At 42.8% G+C, this 18,444-nt stretch overlaps 1 long non-coding RNA gene across 1 annotated transcript; it reads right to left on the bottom strand.

Annotated features, from left to right (window-relative positions):
* Positions 1 to 5,951: 5,951 nt before the first annotated feature.
* On the bottom strand, positions 5,952 to 17,780 carry LOC132015319 (uncharacterized). The gene is made up of 3 exons (XR_009403618.1): positions 17,637 to 17,780; positions 7,572 to 7,664; positions 5,952 to 6,810 (listed from the first exon to the last, which is right to left on the bottom strand). It is a non-coding gene; the product is annotated as an uncharacterized LOC132015319 (long non-coding RNA).
* Positions 17,781 to 18,444: the final 664 nt, after the last annotated feature.

Here is an 18,444-nt window from a genome sequence, read left to right as displayed (position 1 = left end):
TGAAAAAATTGAAAATAGAGCTACCCTACGACCCAGCAATCGCACTATTCCATGCTGTTTTCCAGAGTGGTTGCACCAGCTTGCATTCCCACCGACAACGTAGGAGGGTTTCCCTTTCTCCACATCCTCACCAGCATCTGTCATTTCCTTATTTGTTAATTTTAGCCATTCTGACTGGTGTGAGGTCCTATCTCATTGTGGTTTTGATTTGTATTTCCCTGATGCCAAGTGATGTGGAGCACTTTTTCATGTGTCTGTTGGCCATCTGGATGTCATCTACCCTCCAGCTTCTTGTTGCACATTTCATTTTCCTTCACAACCTGGGGCTTTTGTGCAGTCTTCTAACAATGCAGAATGAGTGCAGGGGCTGTGCGTGCATGTGAAACTCAGTGTTCATGTTGTTTATTTCTTTTCTCCCCATGCCCTGAGTCAGCCCACATGTCTGGTGAACTTGGCTTTGGACACAGTAGAGCTTCCAGCTCCCCCTTCACTTAACCCCCCCTTTTCCACTCTCCTGATCCTCAGAAGACACCTTGGTTTGGTGGAAATAACATCGGTTTGGACAGACAGATGTGGGCTCAGCTGGTCTTTTCCATGTTGCTGTTTGTCCTTAGCCACATTTCTGAACTTCTCTGATTCTTACTTTCTCCTGATTTTGTAGTGAGGCTGTGGGTACCTCATTCGTATGGCTGAGGAGAAAAACAAATGATAAAAGACACACGGACATTTAGAAGAGCACTCAGAGAAGATCCCTTTCTTTTCCTTTGACTCTTTAAATTATTTTCCCCTAATTCACCGTCATGCTTCATCTTCACAAACGGCCTTTGAGCTAAGTTGGGCAGGAGTTATTGAGAATATTGACTCTGAAATACTGATAGAAATAATAGACCGAATAAATGAATGGGGTAGAAGAGATAGCTCTTTCTTACAGTCGTATCCCAATTAATAAATGTAGAAGGAAAGAGGGAAAGTAGAAAATCACCATTAGGCAGTCACCACTGTAATAATTACTACTGACAAGATTCACTGATGTATACTAAAATTAATGTCTGAAACTTCAAGAAGAAGCAGGATACTTTTAGAATCTCAAAGTACCCTTGAATATTTATTAATTATAGAAGGAAAATGGTAGCTTTACCTTAGAGAGTATAGTGGGTCCGAGTATCAACTTCCCAGGGCTGATGTAACAAGTTACCACAAATGAAGGGGTTTAACACAATGGAAATGTATTCTTTCACAGTTTTGGAGATGAAAAGTCCAAAGTCAAAGGGTCATTAGGGCTGTGTTCTCTCCAGGCTCTAGAGGTTAATCTACTCCTTGCCTCTTCTATAGTTTATGAAGGCACCAGGCGTTTTGTGGCTTGTGGCTACATAACTTCACCTTCATCTCCGTATCACCTTCTCCATGTCCTCTTGTCTGTGTGACTCTCATAAGGACATGTGTCATTGGATTTAGGACCCTCCAGGATAATTTAGGATGTCCTCCTTTTGCAAGATCCTTAACTTAATTACATCTACAAATAGCTCTCTCCTCCCAACCCCCCAATAAGGTAGTGTTTATAGGTTCTGGGGACAAGGATGTGGACCTTTTTTGGGTCCACCAGTTCAGCCTGGTACCTTACTTTAACCAAGTGTTCAAGGTTAATATCACCAGGAATAAGACAGATGGACATCATGAATGCCCTGATAGGAAGCACTGAGAAGGGTACAATGTCATTTCTGTGTTATACTTGCCCAAAATGCATACATACCCTCATTGTCATCATGAGAATACGTCAGACACACCCCAAAGTGAGTGACCTTCTACAAAGTAACTGGCCAGGACTCTTCAAAAGTGTCAAGGAAGGTCATGAAAGGCAGAAAAGGCTGAGAAATTGCCACAGATACGAGAGGGCTGGGGAAGACACGGAAACTCAGGGTCACAAGGGTTCCTGGACCAAAATGGGAACATTAATGAAAAACCCAGTAAAATCCAAGGAAGGTCTGTGGTTTAGTTAATGATATTATGCTGTTGTTAATTGGCTGGGTTTTTTTTTTTCCCCCTTTTTAAAGATTTTATTTATTTATTTAATTGACAGTGAGAGAGGGAACACAAACGGGGCAGTGGGACGGAGAAGCAGGTTCTACACTGAGCAGGGAGCCCAGTGCAGGGCTTGATTTCAGGACTCTGGGATCATGACCCGAGCGGAAGGCAGACACTTAACGACTGAGCCACCCAGGTGCCCCAGTTCCTTGGTTTTGATTATTCTCTTATGTGTGATTTTAACTTTGGAGGAACCCGAATGATGAAGAGGATAAAGGAATTCTCTGGACCAGCTTTGCAACTTCTTGTGAGTCTATATTCAGAATAAGAGGTTTAAAGACACAGAGTATAGAGTCTGGAGCAGGACTGGCAGAGTCAGAATCCTGGCCTTACTGCTTAACTAGCAGTGTGGCGGTGGTTAAATTACCGTTCTGTGCCTCAGTTTCCCCCACTAAAAATGGTGAGACTCATAGTTTCTACCTCATAGAATTAAAACGAGGTTACATGTAAACTCTACAAATGTTGTATCATCGACTTCATTGATATGGCTCCTGTTACTGTTCTTGTTGGACAAATGATAAAACCAAGGATAAATGAGGAAGTTCAGACATCCCTATTCTAAGATCACACAGTTAGTGCCTGAGCCCAGGATCCCACCTCAGTTTCTCATTCTAGAAGCGCCTGGTTGCCTCAGTCAGTAGAGCATGCGACGCTTAATCTCCGGCTCATGAGTTTGGGTCCCCCGTGGGGTGCAGAGTTTACATTAAAAAAATGTTTCTGAGAGGCACCTGGGTAGCTCAGTGGGTTAAAGCCTCTGCCTTCGGCTCAGGTCATGATCCCAGGGTTCTGGGATCGAGCCCCACATCAGGCTCTCTGCTCAGCAGGGAGCCTGCTTCCTTCTCTCTCTGCCTCTCTGCCTACTTGATCTGTCTGTCTGTGATCTGTCTGTCAAATAAATAAATCTTTAAGGAAAAAAAAAAAGGAGGAAATCCTGACATTTGAGACAGCAAACAGAAATAAATACTGTATGATCTCACTTATATGTAGAATCTTAACAAAACAAACGTATTGAGAAAGATCATATTAATGGTTTCTAGAGGCAGGGGTGTGGTATGGGTGGGGAACTAGGTGAAGATTGTAAAAAGGTACAAACCTCTAAGACAAATTAGCACTGGGGATGTAATGTACAACATGATGACAATAGTTAACAGCACTGTATGATATATATGAAAGTTGCTAAGAGTAAATCTTAAAAGTTCTCATCACAAGAGGAAAAAATTTTTGTAACTATAGGTGATGGATGCTAACTAAACTTATTGTGATAATCATTTTGCAATATATATTTATGTCAAGTCATATTGTATACCTTAAACTTATATAGTGTAGTGTGTTAATTATATCTCAGTAAGACTGGGGGAAAAGCTATTTTTAAAAACTGATGGAAACATCAGGAAATATAAAAATATCTCCCCTTAGAGTGGGAGCTTTTTATGCACTTCACTGAGAAATCAACAGAGAAAATTTTAAAATGATAAATGATAGGTAGATCCACAGATAATTTGAATGATTTCATTAAAATCTTTCTATCAACAATAGAATTAATCTTTAAAAAACACAAAAATTTCCTGAGCTATAAACTTCTAAGTATTTCTTAAATCCAAAAATGTAATTTGGGTAGCCCATATTCACTGGCTTCAAATGAGTAATTCCCAAATTACCAAACACTTTCAAATAACTTAGATTTTGAAGAACATCTCAACGGAAACCACCAACCACCGAGGAAAAGATGACAAAGTATTCCACCTTTTAAACTTCCAAAATATTTTCAAAACAGTAGCCAAAGAAAATTTAAAGCCTTAAATGCATTTATTAGAGAAAAAAAAAGATTAGAAATAAATGAACCATTATCTTAGTTCAAAACTCAAATGCCAACACCAAAATAAACCCAAGAAAAGTTAAGTGATTGAGAAAGAAAGAAAGTAATGAAGTAGAAGTGAAACATATAATGGGAAAAAAAGACACCTGGGTAATGGGGGAAACCCAAAGCAAGGCCCAGAATGTAGCAATGATGAGTTTGGACAGACGCTGGGCGGCTCTGCCATACACACGCTTGAAACCTGGGCACTGCAGCCTGCTCGGACCGAGTAGGAGAAAGTGAGAAAGAAAAAAAAAAAAAAAAAAGAGGCAGACCACACCAGGAAGATGAAAGAAGATACAAGAAATCAAATAAATCATAGTAGACACGTATGTACAATAAAATGTTTGAAAGCATAGACATCATGGAGAAATCTATGGGAAAACATGAAATATCAAAAGAATTGAAAAAACTCCCATAAATTAAAAACTGCAAGGGAGGAAATGGACAAGAGAGTACAAGGTTTACCCTAAAATGCAATGTCAATTTTCAGACAATGTGATTTTTAAAACCCAGAAAATTGAACTAACAAACTTCAAGAACAAATAAGACAACTTCCATTAGGTGGAGAGACCTGCTGGTCCATGGCCTCCAGTCTTATCAGCAGTGATGAATTATAACATATAAGGGAAAATGTCACTCATAATAGTAACACTGCTGCAACACTGCTAGGAGTAAATGAAACAAAAATGTGCAGACCATGGAGAAAATGATAAAATGTAGTGTCTATAAATGTATTTTAATTAAAATTTGCATGAATAAATAGATACAGTGTTCTTGATGGAGGATTAAATATGATACAAATGTCAGTTTTTCCCCAGATTAGTATAGAATTTAAATTTGGCATTAATTACAACCATACAAGATTTTCCCAATGAAATTGATGAGCAGATTTTTATATTTGAAGGAAAAAATGTGCAAGGATAGTAAAATTGGTTATGAAAAAGGAAAGCAATGAGGTAAAAATTCTCCATGTTATATAAAAATATGTAATAAACTGCTATAATTTAAATAATATGTAAGAATAAACATGTAGAATAGATATTCACTTTGAAAGAGGATAGTGTCCTGAAACTGACTCATGCATTTAGGAATTTACTATATAAACTAAGAATGTAAAAATATAGATTCAGAAAATGTTACTGGACTGACTATCCATTCATAACACAATGATGTTGGGTAGCTTCCTCCCCATACTCAAACAAACCCAGATGATTTATCCCAATAAAATTACAAGAGTCATTTAAAGGAAATATATAGAGTGATATTGGGGGAGCAGTGCAGAGAGAGAATCTCGAGCAGGCCCTACACACAGCACAAGCCAGATGCAAAACCCAAGCCCATGACTGGAGCTAAAATCAAGGGTCAGATGCCCAACTGACCAGGTGCCCTTGAAGGAAATATTTTAAAATACATTTGTAAGTAAAGAAAATGTTATAGAATATATATATATATATATATATATATATATAGAGAGAGAGAGAGAGAGAGAGAGATTGGTTGGGAAGTCATTCTTAAGACACAGATTATAAAATCTGTAATATGAATGATAAATAAATGTTGGCTACATCAAATTTAAAACAAAATCTTTCTCTACCATAAAAGACACTAGATGCAAATGTAAAAGACAAGTTACAGCATGAAGACAACACACACCACATCCATCACAGGCAAGAGTATTAAATAGGCAGGACCACCCCTGTGACATTGGTAAGGAAAATTCAGTGATGCAAGGGTGTGAGGAGTGAACAAGTAGGTCAAAGAAGAAGAACTAGAAATAACCAAGGGACATGAAAAAAAAAATGTGCAACCTCAAGAATCGAGATATATTTTTCACTCATCAACTTGGAAAAAAAACTGTCAATACTGATGCTACTTAAGGCTGGTGGGAGTGCAAAGAGGTACAGCAACTTTGGAGGCCAATTGGGCCATATCTTCTAAAAAGGAAAGGTACAATCCCTTAGACCAAAAAACTCCACTTCCCTCACATATGCATAAACAGGGTATATGAGAATGTTTATTGAGCATCATTTATAACAGCAATGCAAATATATAAAATAAAGTGACCCAAATGTCTCTCAACATGGAGATATGTAAATAAATTGTCCCTATTCAACAGTTGAAGTGAGGTTGTCCTATATGCATTAATATGAGAAGTTCTCCCAAGATTCTGTTATTAAGTGGAAAAAGCATATTGCAAAATCATGACTACATAAGATACCATTTATGTTAACTATATACGTTAACTTACAGATGAAATCCAAATTGTGCAAAGGCAAATTAAGGGGGAAAAAAAAAAACCCTGTCAGCAGGGATACACACACTAGTTACAGCGTCATCTTCAGGGAAGACCTCAGGCTTGGTAGCAGGGAGTGAGTGGCCGTGCAGGAGGAATTCTGTGGCATCTGTAGGTTTCACCGTTTTAACAGAATGTGTTCATGTATTATTAGTGTAATTAGAAGATAATCAAAAGCAAATATAAAGGGTTTGATTTCATTTGATGCAAAGAACAGGGGTAGAGGTTCACTTTCTGACTCTAAGTCATCAACATCCACGTTTTTCCACTTGATACCATCCTCTGTGCCATCAGGAGAATGGATAATGTGGCATCTCTCAACACAGCAGCCCCCTATGTCTTTCTGGATACTCTCCCATGCCACTGATCCCCATTCTGCAAGGTTTGATGCTAGTACTTTCTCAATCTTACCAGAAGGTGTCACCAGAATGTTTCAGACACCATCCAGGACTCATTTCTTCGTCGTCTGATGGTCCTTCAGGGGTTTGTTAATGGAACCATTGAGGGACTGACGTCCTCCAGTCAAGCGAGGAGTGGTGACAGGTGCAGGAAGCAATATTAACTTTGGGGCAGCCACCTGAGCAACAGAAAGTTAGGGCTGTCGGTGGAGAGGCAGATCCTGATTTCTGAAGTGTTGAGGTGTGAAAGTGTACTTATGGACTCTAGAATCTCTAAAAGCCCTCCCAACTCTGAAGCTCTGCAACTGGATGATTTCCAGAAAGAAATCCATGTGAGACTGTGAAGCCTCATTTCTCTGCCAGTGGGCCCAAGGAGCCTAGTGGTAGTACCTGGACCAAGGACTCTAGACTTCATCCTGCCTGCGAACTCTCGACTTAGTAGGTGGTAAAAGACTATGTTGCTAAGCTTCAAGGAATTGAACCCTATCAGGGGAAGTGGCCCCCACAGTCCTTTGGATCCTGAAAATACCCTGAGCAAAAGCCTTTCTATTTTTGCCTTGAATCACTAAGCCCACTTTCTGAGAGCCCAGGATCATGGAGGGAGAAACTAGGGATGATGAAACAAGGTCCCTGTTAGGCAGGAGGGGCAAGTCCTCCCTTGATCCTAAAGACAGACTCAAGGGGGAAATGTAGATGGGCTTCTGCAGAGCTAAGGGTTTTGCTCCACACAGAGCAAAGCTGATCCATGTGTGGGCCACCCCATTCCTGTCCTGTGAGTTATACTATTCCCCTCCTGTCAGCCACCCCATTCCTACCTTTGAGCCAACCTGCCCACCTCCTAAAGACAACCATGACTCTTCCTGACCAGTCTAACTGGATTCTAGAACCCCACCTGCCTGTCTGTGCCATCTCCCTGAGTATCACGTGTCCTTCTGCTCACCTCGGTTTCTGCTGGGATTTCCTGTGGAACTCTGCAGGTCACTCTGGCTTCACTCTGATGGAGGGCTGGTGGGATGGGCTAGGAGGTCAGAGGCTGGAGGCAGAGCACAGGTGCACTGGTCAGGGTGAGTGGGGTGGGCTGGATGTACGGCAGAGCCACTTGAAGAAGATCTGTCTTCTTCCCTCCAACCCCGTCCTCTACAGAGGAGGGAGACTGTCACATGATCAGAGATCCTTGGACCTGGGATTGCTGCTGAAGCCTGCATGCTGTTTGTCTAGCATTAATGAGAATATTATCTTCAAGAAGGGACACTGTCCTTGGCAACACAGGGTGATCATGGGAGACATTTATCTCAGTAAATGTGAAGCCCAGCCATGGAGATCTGAATGGAAGGAACACAGATTTCTGCTCCTTGTTAATTTCATGGTTGACTTAACTGTTTTTAAGTGATTATAGTGTGAGTGATGATGTGCTTGAAATGCTCTTTTTCTTCTTCCAGCCAGTTCTTCTCTTTGTCCCAAAAGATTCACTCTTAATTTGAAGCTCGAGTTCCCTGTCTTAGGGCTTCTTACGTGTTGTAGTCTTTGTGGGAACAGATTCTGCCTGTCCTAGGGGCTAGAGCACTGAAGAGAGGTTAGCGATGATGATGATGGTGATGAAGGCAATGACCATCCATATTCCCCAGTTGTCCTTCTGACCAAGCTGTGTGCATGCATTGGTTTACAGAAATCTTCTCAACAGTTCTGGAGGCTGACAGGGCAGCTGCCTGGAATGTGAGCACTGCGAGGGCGGGGCTTTCTACCACTGCATCCAATCATCTAGAACAAGGCCTGGCCTAGAGCTGAGCTCAATAAATACTTGTTTCATGGGCGCCTGGGTGGCTCAGTTGGTGAAGTGGCTGCCTTCAGCTCAGGTCATGATCTCAGGGTTCTGGGACTGAGCTCCATATCAGGCTCCCTGCTCAGTGGGGAGCCTGCTTCTCTCTCTGCCCCTCCCCCCTGCTCGCTTGTTCTCTCCCTCAAAAATAAATGAGACTTTTTTAAAAGTAAGTAAATGTTTCACAAAAGGGATGTCATGATCATCCACATTTTTTAAAACAACATAACTGAGCCTGAGGAGATTAGAAGACTTGCCCAAGGCCACCCAGCTTAGAGGTGGAACTGAGTGGGACCCAAAAGGCCGCAATCTGGTAGGGGAGTGGTGTGAAGGCACTTTGGAAAAATATAGAAAGTATTGTACAGGATGGACTACATTTTTTTTAAGATTTTATTTATTTGACAGACAGAGGTCACAAGTAGGCAGAGAGGCAGGCAGAGAGGGAGGGAAGTAGGCTCCCTGCTGAGCAGAGAGCCCCATGTGGGACTCAATCCCAGGACCCTGAGATCATGACCTGAGTCGAAAGTAGAGGCTTAACCCACTGAGCCACCCAGGCACCCCAAGCTACATATTTTTTTTTTAATGGATTGTGATTTAGGTTGCAAGTTAATTTAGGAACTCTTATAGCATTTTTTTTTTTTTTTAAGATGTAGGCTCAGGACCCTGAGATCAAGACCTGAGCTGAGATCAAGGGTCAGAGGCTTAACCAACCAAGCCACCCAGGTGCCCATGAAACAAATATTTATACCCCCATGCAGGATTTTCCAAACATGGCCACACATGCATTTTTTATGGTATAACATGGAATCTCACCCTGTGTCCATCAGGTGCCTCAGGCCTGCGCCCTCCACTAAGGTGATCAGGAGCTACCAGCTGCTGATGGGCTTTTGCAGTATGTCTGGTTCAAATGGCAATGCACTGAGTGTGAAATACTTGGCATATTTGGAAGACTTTGTAAGAAAAAGAGGATATAAGCTATCTTGTGAATAATTATTATATTGATTATATGCCAGATAATATTTGGGGTATAGGTGGTTAATAAACTAGAGTATTGGGGCACCTGACTGGCTCAGTTGGCAGATCATGCAACTCTTGATCTTGGGGTTATAAATTTAAGCCCCATATGGGTGTAGAGATTATTTAAAAATAAAATCTTTTTTTTTAAGATTTTATATATTTACTTGGCAGAGAGACTGAGAGAGAGCATGAGAGGGGAGAAGATCAGAGGGAGAAGCAAACTCCCCGTGGAGCAGGGAGCCTGATGTGGGACTCGATCCCAGGACTCCGGGATTATGACCTGAGCAGAAGGCAGTTGTTTAACCAACTGAGCCACCAAGGCGCCCGAAAATAAAGTATTTTTTTAATTAAATAAAAATAAATATAGTATTAAAATGAATTGTACCCAAGAAGTACCTGCTTTATTTTTTAAATGCAGCCATTGGAAAAGTTAAGCGTCCATGGGGCCACACTGTGCTCCTACAGGACAGCACTGCCCCCCAGATTCTCCTGGACTCTGGGCACTCCGAAGTCAGGGAGGTTCCTGAACAGGGCTCCCTCCTTGGCCCTGAGGGCTTAGTGAGACCCCATGGGGGAGGGCACCACCCTTCCTGTGCCTGGGGCCTCACAAAGGCACCAACTGCAAATGTTATTCCAGTCTATAAAAAACAAGAGGTTGAGGCTTTGAAAGGCTCAGCAAGAAGGATGGTAAAGCAAGTGCAGACCCTCCCCCCACCACCCCTGCACTCTGCTCAATGCTGGTACATCTCACCTCACCTGCTTCCGGCCTGAGGTGTCTTCCCCTCCCTCGCCTATAAAATTCACCCATTTTAAGTGTGAATTCAATGATTTTTAGTTAATTTATAGAGCTAAGCAACCATCACCACAATCCACGTTTAGAACATTTCTATCACCCCATATGCAGTCCTTCCCCACTCCTACCCCATCCCCAGGCAACCACTAACCTACTTTGTCCCAGCACCACTTAAGATGACTATCCTTTCCCTCCATTGAATTGCCTTGACATTTTTGTCGAAAACCAATTAACCATAAACGTAAGGGTTTATTTCTGGCCTCTCAAGTCTGTTCCATTGATATATAGGTCTGTCCAAATGCCAGTATCACACTATTTTTTGTTGGTTTTTTTTGTTTTTTGTTTTTTTTTTTTACTGAAGCTTTACAGTATTTTGAAGTCAGGAAATGTAAGTCCTCCAATTCTGTTCTTTTTCAGAATTCTTTTGGCTATCTTTGCCCTCAGAGATAAGCTTGCCAATTTCTGCAGAAAATTCCTGCTGGGATTTTGAAAAAGATTGCATGGAATCTATAGACACTTTGGAGAGAATTACCACTGTAATGATGTTGCATCATCTAATCCATAAACATGGACCCCCTCTGTTCGTTGAGGTGCGCACAGGTTTCCCTCGGCAGTGGCCCGGTGTCCTGGGAGTCCTGCATCAGGCAGGCTCAGGGTTTGGGCCTCCCCACAAACACACACTGCAAAGCCATATCAGTATGAAATACCCTTTATTACGTCCCTGAAGAACAGAGGAAAAAAAATTTTTTAATGCTAGTAAATGGGGATTTACCATACCGCAATAGTGTAGAAACTCGGCTAAACAGACTGGCATTATGAAACAGAAGCCAGGTTATGTTTGTTCCGGTGTCAAGAGAGCAATTCAAAACATCAGCTGGATGCTGTTCGCCCTCTTGTGGCTACATCTGGCACTAGGGTGGCAGATGGGACTTGTCTGGGGGCCCCAGGAGGGGCCCCTGCAGTGTGGCTGAGTATGGGCGGCTGGAGCAGGCCTCCTGCCATGAGTTGGGAGGGTGGGGCTAGGAAGTCACCGCCTGGAAAGGGCAATCAGGACCCACCCCCTCCATGCTTCATTCAGTCTGGGTGTCCCCTGCAGACACCTTTCTTCCCACGGGCTCTAAGAACATTTCTTTTTTTTTTTTTTGTTTAAAGATTTTATTTATTTGACAGAGAGAAATCACAAGTAGGCAGAGAGGCAGGCAGAGAGAGAGAGGAGGAAGCAGGCTCTCCGCTGAGCAGAGAGCCCGATGCGGGACTCGATCCCGGGACCCCGAGATCATGACCTGAGCCGAAGGCAGCAGCTTAACCCACTGAGCCACCCAGGTGCCCCTCTAAGAACATTTCTAAAGGCAGTTCTACAACAGGACACCTCAAGCTGGTCTGACAGCACCTTGACAAAGCGAGAAAGTAAAGGAAGTGAGTAAAAGAAGCTAAACAACCATGAGGATGTCAACTATATCTCAGTAAAGTTGGGACAAATAAATAAGGCCATCTGCTTAACCAACTGTACCTTAAAAATATTATTTTTCATGTCAAATACCTTTTATTACCCTTTTACTATAAAATTATTTTGTTAAAATTTGAAAAAATATCAAAAATCATAAAGAACAAAAACTTACACTCCTACAACCCAGTAACAACCACTGTAAAATGTGCATAATGCATTTATAGGGTGTGTTTATGTCCACTTGAAACAAATTACTCACTATAATAGGTGTGTATGTGTCTGTGTCTATGTGTATTCATATATAAATGCCATTGAAATATGCTTTTTAAATTTGACATTACACAATAAGCATAATGTCAATAAGCAGATGCCTTTGACATCATGTTTTCTCTCCTGTGTATTATTCTATTGCATAATAAGTTTCATAATCAGTTCTCTGGTTTGGGCTATTTCATTCATTTCTAACTTTTAATTACTAATACACCATTCTCTAATGAGCATTGGGTCAGTTAGGATGTTTTTGACTTCAAGTAACAGTAAATCTAAATGAACGTGGTTGAAACAAGGAGGATAGAGCAGAATCTCACATAAGACCCAGAGGTGGGAGGTTTCCAGGAGGGCTCACAGTTTCACTGATCTCATATTTTACATGCAAGAGAACACCACTAGAGAATTTTTTTTAAAAACACCTTCAAAACTATTTGTAATTTTTTAAAAATTATTTGAGAGAGAGAAAGAGCATGCAAGCAGGGGGTAGAGCGGAGGGAGAGAGACAAGCAGACTCTGCTCTGTGTGGAGCTCAACAAGGGGCTCGATTTCACATCCCTGAGATCATGACCTGATCCGAAATCAAGAGTCAGATGCTTGGGGCGCCTGAGTGGCTCAGTCGGTTAAGCCTCTGCCTTCAGCTCCGGTCAATCCCAGGGTCCTGGGATTGGGCCCCAAATCGGGCTCTCGGCTCAGCAGGGAGCCTGCTTCCTCCTCTCTCTCTCTGCCTGCTTCTCTGCCTACTTGTGATCTCTGCCAAATAAATAGCTAAAATCTAAAAAAAAAAAAAGAAAAGAGAGAGAGAGACAGAGACAGAGACAGAGAGTGCTTAACCAACTGAGCCATCCAGGTGCCCAAAAGTTATTTGGACTTTTGAAGCTCCTTCTGGCTGCCGTCCAGTCATTATATGTAGAATGGGGCAAGAGAAAGCAGTGGTGAGGCTATTTATTATAAATCAGGAGCAAGGTTGGGGGCTTAAAGTCAAGAACTAGCAGCAGACACTAAAAACACAAATATGAATATATTTTGGAGGTAGAGCTCACGGCATCGACAGTAAGGCTGGGCAAAGAGTCCCATATTCTTCTCTTAAGCAATTGGGTGGAGAGGGTGCATTTCTTGGGATAGAAAAGCTGAAAGAACAGGTTGTAGGGAAATGTTCTATTTTGGATGTATTAAGTTTGAAATGCTTGTTGAACACCCACATGGATATGTAAAGTAGGCAATTGGATATGAGTGTTCAGTGCCCAGAGAAGAGGACAGGGCTAGAGACACACACTTGGGACTCATCAGCCTGTAGATAATATCTAACACTAGGTAACTGGGTGATGTTACTTGGAGAGAAGTGTAGATAGAGGAATGCAGGAGTACAGGAGTGTAGAGGAGTGTTGAGTGCAGGATGGATCTTTGTGGTACTTACAGGTCAAGCAGAGAAGGCCAACCAAGGAGAGCTGGAGAGTGGAAGAGCAGAATTAAAAGAGCTGAGTCATGGGAGCCAGAAACAAAATGCCTCAGAATAACAGGTCAGTCAATCAGATCAAGTATAGCTGAGAATTCAGATAGGAAAAGGACAGAGCATGTGAAATGGAGTCACTAGAGATCTGTCTCTCCACTATGGTGGCCATTAACCACACGTGGCTATTTAAATTTAATTGAAATTAAATTAAATTAAAAATCCACTCCTCAGTTACACTAGCCACATTCAATGGCTCAACAGCTACATGAGGCTAGTGGCTGCAAAATTAGACAATGCAGAGACAGAACATTTCCACCATCCCAGAAAGTTCTACTGAGCAGTACTGAGAGAGATAATGATGGTATGAATTTTTGCTGAGAAGAGAACAGAGAAATGGATTTGTAGTGGGAAGACAAGCAAGTGTCAAACAAGAGTGGTTTTTAGGTTTTTTTTGGTCTTGAGAAGAGATTTGCTGGAGCATGAGTATACGCTGATGACAGTGAGCCATTAGAAAGGGAACAATGGATGATCGAGAAAAGCAAATGAGGTGTGAAGACCTTGAGAAGCTAGAGGAGATAGATTCTGCTGAGAACTGAAGGGACTGAGATTTTACCCCATTTGCAAGCTTACTAGTTAGCCTGCCAAGTTTCATGAATGCTGGTAAAAGACACGTGCCTGCCCGTTGCTTCAGGGGTAGACAGCATATTGATCTTCCAAGGCTGTTAGCTAAGTGAAGATCATCCGGAACAAAGGACAGTACCTAGCTAAATGTGCAGAAATATGAGACACCATGGAGAGCTGTCTGCTGAGAAGAGCCAGAGCAAGGGTGAATGTCTTGACTGAAGATGGGAGCAGGGACAAAGCATCCTGGATGACAGGAGACCCAGCTGAGTGTGAGTCCAGATGCAGGGTGGGGGTGATTTTGACGATGGGATGACAAGGCAGTTCTGGTCTAATGGAGACCATTTCTCCAAAGAAAAGTCACAATAGGGTGGGGAGACAGGGCTAGGAAAGTGAGAGGAGTGAAGATATGACATATTGTCCTAGAAGATGGTGTGTGGGCAGAATAATGGTTCATCCACATCCTAATCACTGGAAACTGGGAGTGGGACTTTACGTAGAAGAAAGGACTCTGTGGGTGTGTTTAAGGATCTTAAGATGGGGAGATTATCCTGAATCATCTAAGTGGCCCCCATGTAATCACAAGGGAAACAGGAAGACAGGAGAATCAGAGGAGATCTGAGGACAGAGGCAGGGGCTGGAGGAATGCAGGGTTACAAGACAAGGAATGTGGGCAGAGCCAAGAAGCTGGAAAAGGTAAGGAAACAGACTCTCCCCTAAAGCCTCCTGAAGTAATACAATCCAGCCACTAGCCAACACCTTGTTCTTACCCCAGAGTGTTAGAGGCTGAACTGTGGGGTGCGGCCAGGTGGTCCAGCAATGAGAGTAGAGCAAGAGAAGGAAAAGTTGATCTGAGGGAGCGTTTATGATCATGGTCCTTGGAATCTGATCTAGTACGGAAGGAAGTGAGGAAGGTGATAGATAATTAAAGGTAGGATAGTAGGTAGATTAAAGGTCTCAATGGAGCAAAAACTGATGTAATGGGGAAGAGTGAATTTTCTAAAAGAAACCAATCTCATCATGTAACTCCTTTGCTTAAAACAGTCAGTGTTGTCCAATTCCTGTAAGATAGCATCACATTCTCTAAGATGGCCTGCAAGGCATCCCTATTTGGGCTTGGCCTACAGCTCAAGCCCCGCCTTTAGAATTCCATACCCTCCTGTCTCCTTCAGGCCTTTGCATTTTTTTAATAGATTTTTTTTTTAAGATTTTATTTTTCTGTTTGACAGATCACAAGCAGGCAGAGAGGTAGGCAGAGAGGCAGAGGGGGAAGCAGGCCCCCCACTGAGCAGAGAGCACAATGTGGGGCTGGATCCCAGGAACCCGAGATCATGACCCCAGCCCAAGGCAGAGGCTTAACCCACTGAGCCACCCAGGCGCCCGGGGCCTTTGCATTTTTGTTCCCATCTGGAGCATTCTTCCCAACCTCCACCCTTCATCTACCATGGCTGATTCTCATTCATCCTTCAGGCTCCACCTGGAATGCTATTTCCTCTGACAAGTTTCCCAGAGCCCTGGACTGGTTAGACCCTCTGCTGGAGGAACCCTGAATGCCGCCTCCCACAGCACCATGTAATCATCACCTCTACCTCCAGACTCCAAACCCTCCAGAGCAGGTACAGCACCTAGCACAAAGGAAGACCTCCCAACAGGGGCTGAATTAGTTAAAAATAGACACCACTTGAAATGGCTTAAATGGTTCAACTATAATGACAGATGAGATGAGAGACTGGGGAGATCCCTAAGAAAATCTCCCATGTCAGAGCTTCAGTTCTGGGGAACATTCTGGCTCCCCGCTGACCTCTAGCCAGAGGTCCATTGCATTTCCACACTCCATTTTGTCAAAGTATTTGAAATCATCCTCCTCCCCAATCCGGCCATGTCAGTACAAAGTATTCGTCTCCATTTTTGTTGTCTTGCAGCATTCTTGTTTTCCTTTTCCTTCCCTTACCCTCCTAATGTCTCTGCACAGATCCTTTTGTGATTCTTTTTTTGGTAATTCATCTCCTTGGAGGTGTTTTCTGAGCCAGCTCTTTGTAGAAGGTTCAGTTCATGTGAAGGAGGCCCAGGGCTAGTCCAGGTTTTAATATGTGATATCTTTTTCCATCTTAAAAAAATGAAATATCTGACACATGAGAGAATATATGAAATATAAAATATCTAAGATAAAGAAGAAAATAGAACAAAGATCCATGTACCTGGCACCCAGACTACAGAATTGGGTGTTGTCACCATTTTGGGGACCCTTTAGTGCTCCCTTGCAGGGCAACCATGTCCCCAAATGTGTGCTTACTAATCACCTAATATTCTTCCTAGATAGTCAATGTCTTTTTTTAATTTAAGTCTAATTCAAGCTTCACATACACTTGGACTTTTAAAGAAGTGGTTTTATGCTGTCTATCTTCTTTTGCGATTTGCTTTTCCTAATCAACATTTTATTTGAGAGCTTGCTCCAAGTTGGAGGAAGTGGTGACATTTGTTAGTCATTGTCCCTGCTGGGCAGCATTCCACTTTAAGGACTGTACACAATTTCTCTATTCTTCTGTGGAAGGACCTTGGTATCCTCCCCAGGCTCTATGATGTTATCTATCTAGACTAGAACAACAAAGCTGCCTAGTCCCCGGGGCTCCGACCCCAGAGGCCCCCTGGGGTCTGCTCCCTTGGGCATGAATGGCTGGAACTCAGAACATGCCTAAAGTCAGCCCTGCTAGATAGCAGGAAGCTGGTTTCCCAAGGGGCCACCATGTGGATACTGCAGCCCCCAGAGATGACCCACTATTCTGCGCCTTTCATGTCTTTCATAGGTTTCTCAGTTCTCACCAACAGTGAACAGACTTGGGGAGAGCCCCCCTTTTCTCCACCAAACTGACTCTTTTCTGTCTATATGGCTTAGATGTGAGATTCCTTATTCTCTGCAGCCACACAGAAGGTGGCTGCGCCCCAACCCGATCTTGCGAGAAAGGATGTGTGCTCCTCCCGCGGCCTGTTCTTAGCCCTCCCTCCTTGGGCTGTTGATGGCTCCTCTCACTTGGTGGTTCAACATTTCAGCTCCATTTAGTTTATCTGAAGATCATAACTGTTTTTATCGGATTTTGGAAAGAAAATGAAATGCTGACTTAGTATCACTGTCGATTCAATGTAAAACCTCAAGGTTCTTAAAACTGTCCATTTCCCAGCCCAGTCCCAGGGCCCCTGCACTGGTATTCTGCATGAGGCCTTAAGCATCTGTATGTTTAAAAATCCCTCTAGGGGCGCCTGGCTGGCTCAGTCAGCAGAGCACATGACTCTCGATCTTGGGGTTGTAGGTTCAAGCCCCATGTTAGGTGTAGATACTACTTAAAAATAAAATCTCTAGGGACACCTGGGTGGCTAAGTTGGTTAAGGGTCTAACTCTTGATTTTGGTTTAGGTCATGATCTCAGGGTCATGAGATCGAGCCCCCCAGAAGAACTCTGAGCTAAGCAAGGAGTCTACTCCAGATTCTCCCTCTCCCTCTGCCTCTCCCCGCAAGTGTATGCACACATGCGCGCGCGCTCTCTCTCTCTCAAATAAATAAATCTTTAAAAAAAAAAAAAAACTTTCAAAATAATACCTCCAGGGGCACCTGGGTGGCTCAGTGAGTTAAAGCCTCTGCCTTCGGCTCAGGTCATGATCCAGGGTCCTGAGATTGAGCCCCACATCCGGTTCTCTGCTCAGCAGGGAGCCTGCTTCCTCTTCTCTCTCTCTGCTTGCCTCTCTGCCCACTTGTGATCTCTGTCTGTCAAATGAATAAATAAAATCTTAAAAAATAATAATAATAATACCTCCAAGGTAATTTGAATAGGGCCATGTTGGACAGATTTGACATAGAAACCCTACTTCCGGGACATGTGGGTGGCTCAGTGGGTTAAGCGTCTATCTGTAGCTCAGATCATGATCCCAGGGTCCTGGGATCAAACCCCACATAAAGATCTCTGCTCAGTGAGGAGACTGCTTCTCCCTCTCCCTCTGCTGCTCCCCCTGTGTGTGCTCTCTTGCACACTCATTCTCTGCCAAGTGAATAAATGGAATCTTTATTTTTTTAAAGATTTTATTTATTTATTTGACCAAGAGAGACACAGTGAGAGAGGGAACATAAGCAGGGGGTGTGGGAGAGGGAGAAGCAGGCTCCCCGTGGAGCAGGGAGCCCAATGCAGGGCTCAATCCCAGGACCCTATGCTGAAGGCAGACGCTTAACAACTGAGCCACCCAGTTGCCCCAATAAACGGAATCTTAAAAAAAGAAAACAAGAAAGAAAAGAAAGTGGAATTTTACTTTCCATTTAAGTCTTATTCTATTATTTTTCAATTGAGCTCTCTTAAGAGTTAAAAAATACTGATATTCCAAATTCTTTTTCTTTTTTATATAAAACTTTCCACTTA

The sequence above is a fragment of the Mustela nigripes genome, chromosome 4 (genome assembly GCF_022355385.1).
Source record: "Mustela nigripes isolate SB6536 chromosome 4, MUSNIG.SB6536, whole genome shotgun sequence".
NCBI classification, from domain to species: domain Eukaryota; kingdom Metazoa; phylum Chordata; class Mammalia; order Carnivora; family Mustelidae; genus Mustela; species Mustela nigripes.
Note: the sequence above shows the minus strand (reverse complement) of the source record. Positions and strands in the feature narration are given on the sequence as shown.